Raw genomic sequence first — 4,390 nt, 5'->3', positions numbered from 1 at the left:
TGGCCCTCTAGTAGAGCAGATCCCCTTTTGTAGACAGGGGCCTCAGGGGACCTTAGCTTCCTAAACCCTAATGGCCCATTACTGTGTTCTCCTAAACAGCGGGGCTGCCAATCAGAGAACGGTTCCTTGCATGGGCTACACTGTTTGAAATTTAAATAGTTATCTTATAATTAAATTTATTTTATAATTATTTCAATTATGTGTATGGGTGTGCGTCTGAGGGTGGGTATGTGCATGTGAGGATAGGGTGTCCTGTCCCCTGAAGCTGGAGTGACAGGTGGTTGTGTGGCTCCCGACGTGGGTGCTGAGGACTAAACTTGGGGTCTCTCCGGAAGAGCGCCAAACCCTCTTAACCGCTGAGCCAGTCTCTGGACATCCCCAGCTCCCTTTGAAAAAGATTTATTTGATTCTCTCCCCTCTGTAAGTGTCGCATTTCATTTAGTCTTTGAAACCATCCTAGAAGAGAGGTAAGGTCCCCGTTTCCTAGGAACGTGAAGCTGTTCATCCAAGGCTGCACAGGGTAACAGGTAGGACTGGGTCACATATTGGCTTCCAGTACCCTGACCTGCCAGAGGGGCAGCCCTTTAGGTCATCTGGGAGTCCCCAGTACTTTGGCTCTTGTTTCTTCTATGCCCTTCCACGTCTAGCCAGACACGTCCTATGACAGCCACATGAAGGACACACCTGCCTGGCCAGCCCACTCCCTGGGCAATCTCTGGGCACATCCAATGCAGCCATCCTCCAAACACACCCTGTGGACTCAGATCCCCAAAGAGTCACACCCTCCAGCAAGAGCAGATCAGTCCCGCTGGGTCCGGGGAAGCTGGGTTGAAGGACTCAAGTTAAATAGTTGCTTTCTTCCCATGGGTCCCCCACCCCTTGCAAAGTGGTCACTGATTAACCCTTCGGACCAGATAGCCCTTCACAGGGGAAGAAAATAAGTGCTTATCCTGGATCATAAAATATCAATATTGACTTCTCAGGGTAAGGCCAAAGGGGCCATGGGGGCTGATGCGGGAGGCTTACCCTGTGTGAAGCTCAGGATAACCCGACCTGCTTTCCCATGGAGCATAGCGAAACCAGGCATCGGATCCCTGAAGAAGCCATATTCCCGGCTGCTCCCCTCAAAGATAATTCCTAAAGTGGGGCTCAACTCTTGGGGGCCTGCCCCTGCTACTGGAAGGTGCTCAGGGCCCCTACCTTTCTGTATGCCCTCTTTTCTGACGGCGGTGGTACCAGAGCCCAAATTCCTGGGTCTGCTCTGTCTTTCCTAACTATGGGACTGGGACCAGTGATGGACCAGTGCTTTTTTTGTGGCAGTGTCACAGAACAGCCCGTGGTGCATAAGGATAGCTGAAGGCGATCATGTCCAGGAGTGTGTGTGCTCCTGTAAAAGGTGGCCCTCTCTACCTCTGCTCTTGGTAAGCGCGTCCCTTTATGTCTTCCTTCTTGCTCCCGGCTAGGTTTCTCAGATGTGGCCCCGGGGTGGACAGCGTCACATACATCCAGGTGGAAATCAGAGAAGGCTGCACCAAGCAGGACCTCATCTTTCCCTCTGGCACATAGTGATCCAACCCCTCCGCCTCCCATCTGCGCGTGCCCTCCATCAGGGGCTGGAGGAGGGCTCCTCCGTCTGTGTGGATACTCTATCGGGGGACACCACTGCCTAGAGCCACTGCTCAGCGAGCTTCACATCACCTCCAGGGTCCGCGCTTATCCGCGCCCCTCACTGTCCTGGGGAAAGGTGCTTCCTCTGCCCCTTCCGTTCCTCCCTAACGGGGGAACGTTCATTCCCTCCAGGTGGGAACTTTCACGGAAGCTGGGTTTAGCAAACGCAGGTGGTGGTGCCATAGCCCTGATTCTCACCGAGAGCCAGTGCCCGCTCCTCGCCTGGGCTTTCCCTCCCACCCTAGCTCCCGGTGAGCCTCACCTGATGCCGTGGAAGGCCAGGGCCCCAGTGCTTCCAGAGGGGCTGTATCCCTGAGTGCTGGTCAATGATTAATACTGTGCAAACTTGGGGCCAGGCTAGGCCTCCCAGCAAGGCTGGGACCAGACAAAGGCCCCCTGTGTGGCTGAGCCACCATCGTGGTGAAGGGTTACTGATTGTCAACTCCAGCGGAGATGGGGTGGTGGCTGCTACCTAGCCAGGGCGGAGGGTGCTCAGCCTCTGTGCCTGGGCAATGTGGGTGGGGGATGGGTTAAGCTGCTAAGCTATTAAACTCACACTTGTGAGTTGTGTTGGATGGAGGCTGGAGGGACTACGGGGGGGGGACTCACCAAGCCGGATGAGAGACCGTTAGTTGCCCACCTCCAAGCACAACTCTCGGACCCTCCTTCTAATGCTCCAACAGTTTCTCTCTTCCTTACAAACTCTGCTGTGTTTTCTCTGTGCTGGCCTATATGTCCGCCTGTCTCTCCCCAACCCCCCAGTCTTCCCCCATGTTTCCTGCCTTCCCTTGCAACGTTCCCATGGCCCAGGAAACCCCTTCCTCTTCCTCCCCTTCTTTCTCCTTCAGGAAGCCCCTCCAGGTCCTCATCTTGTCATTCTGGTCCCCATCCTACCTGAGGCCCCTCTGACACATCTCACCTCACTGCGCCCGTCTCTTCCCAGAGCCCCCCTCCTCTGGGCACCCTCTGCTCCCATCCCTTGATGCCCACCCTTTAGCCCACAGGAGCACCACCAGCTCTGCCTGGCAGGTAGGGGGAACCTCAGTTCCAAGGGTGGAAAAAGTAGGGAGTGAAGGGGGTCCCAGGAGAGCTGGAGAGGCTGTGGGTCTCCTCCTCGCCCCTCAGGTCTTCGCCTAGGACTAGAGACTGGCGAGTGGGAGATAATAGACAGCCTCAACCGTGGACGCTGTTTACTGTGCAGAGAGATGCTGGGGTTTATGCTCCCTTCCGTGACAGAGTCACCTTGTCACGGGCAAACATCCCTGCTCACCTTCTAGAACTCCCCCAGCTAGGCCCAAGGAGTATTTTCTGCGGGCATGAGGGGAAAGCCATTAGGAGCTCAGGGCTTCTAGGAGGACCCCAGGGGACATGCCCCTGCCAACTGCATCTCTACTGCCCTCGACATGGAATTCCAGACTTGCCCTGTGGATCTAGCAGCAAGGGGGCAGACACGAGGGAGAGACAGGGAGAGCTGGGGGTGAGGCTAGCAGGTGGGCTACAGTGAATAGGGACCCAGGAATCAGCTCCACAGAGTCTGCTCTCCTCTCCAGTGCCCAGGAGGGTTTCTGAGCAGAAACCGCAGCTCCTAACGCCAATCCCAGCAGGAGGGCGCCACCTGCTGTGGGGGAGAAAGCAGTGCAGCGACTAGCTCCTTGTAGGACTGGAGAACTTGAGGTAGATGCTCCTCAGGGACCAGAGCCTCTACTGGACTTCAACGTGGGCCCAGCTGCCTCTCAGACAGCCCATAATTTAGCCAAACCATCAGGCTCCTCCCTCCTCCTAGCCTTCCACAGCCCCACTCACTCAGGCCACCCCGAGGGGCGCAAGTTCAATCCTATTATCTTCTACTGGACCTCACCTGGCTCTGCCCACAGCCCACGGTCCTTAGCCTCCTGCACGGCTTCCTGTGTGGTCTTCCGCCTGCAGGTGCTGCCTCAGGGCTGGCTTTCAGACTCCCAGGAGAAATCTCAGACTGAACAACCGAGATTGGGGTCTGGGCTGCAAGGCCAGAGCGCTTTGCCGGAAGCAGGCAGCGTTCGGCCTGGCACCTGAGTCGGTAACTCTGAGCGGAGCAGGATGGGCTCCACCGTGGAGCTGACACGTTGCTGGTGCCTGTGCTTCCTCCTACAGGTCTTGCCGTTCTCCCCCTTTCTGCTCTAGACGGACACCTGGGGATCCTTGTTCCTCTCCAGAGCTCACCGTTACAGACCGTCTTCCCCAGTGCCACAGGATCTCACGAGGCTGAGTCTCTCACGCCTTATTAAATTCCTGCACAACCTCACTGTTTTGTTCTGTTCTGTTTTTTCCTTAAACCAAGCCACCTTGCCTGGTTTACACATCTCTTTTGACCTGCCCAGCTTTGCCTGCAAACACTCTCATTCGCGGTGTAGAACGCTGTATCTGGTTGTGCCTATTCCTCTACCCTCTTCCAACAGGGTGAGCCCCCCAGGATATCCAGTCCCTCCCCCACCCTCCTCAGGCTTCATAGACAGCGCTTCCACACCTAAAAATCTGGCAGGAACGAATGAACGAACACACCAAAGGCCAAAGATGAGAGGCCAGAAATTAGCATGCTGCTCAAACAAAAGACCAAGCTGCCCGGCCCCGGGGTTCTTACGCTCCCCTTCCCTCACTTAGCGCTGTCCCTCATCCTACTAGATTGTCCCTGTCCCACTGGATTATTTCTAGATCCTTTAGGAGACCTACCAGGCCATCTGGCTAG

The 4,390-nt window shown here is 55.9% G+C and overlaps 1 long non-coding RNA gene across 3 annotated transcripts; it reads left to right on the top strand.

The window, feature by feature from the left end:
- Positions 1 to 799: 799 nt before the first annotated feature.
- On the top strand, positions 800 to 3,949 carry LOC121136975. 3 transcript variants are annotated; one of them, XR_005874173.1, is made up of 3 exons: positions 800 to 984; positions 1,321 to 1,421; positions 3,799 to 3,949. It is a non-coding gene; the product is annotated as an uncharacterized LOC121136975 (long non-coding RNA). The 3 variants fall into 3 exon arrangements; XR_005874172.1 differs by lacking the exon at positions 800 to 984 and adding an exon at positions 1,026 to 1,183; XR_005874171.1 differs by lacking the exon at positions 800 to 984 and having other exon boundaries at positions 1,190 to 1,421.
- Positions 3,950 to 4,390: the final 441 nt, after the last annotated feature.

The sequence above is a fragment of the Mesocricetus auratus genome, unplaced genomic scaffold (assembly GCF_017639785.1).
Source record: "Mesocricetus auratus isolate SY011 unplaced genomic scaffold, BCM_Maur_2.0 Super-Scaffold_100676, whole genome shotgun sequence".
Classification (NCBI taxonomy): Eukaryota; Metazoa; Chordata; class Mammalia; order Rodentia; family Cricetidae; genus Mesocricetus; species Mesocricetus auratus.
The sequence above is the reverse complement of the archived record's forward strand: the minus strand, read 5'-3'. Positions and strand labels throughout refer to the sequence as shown.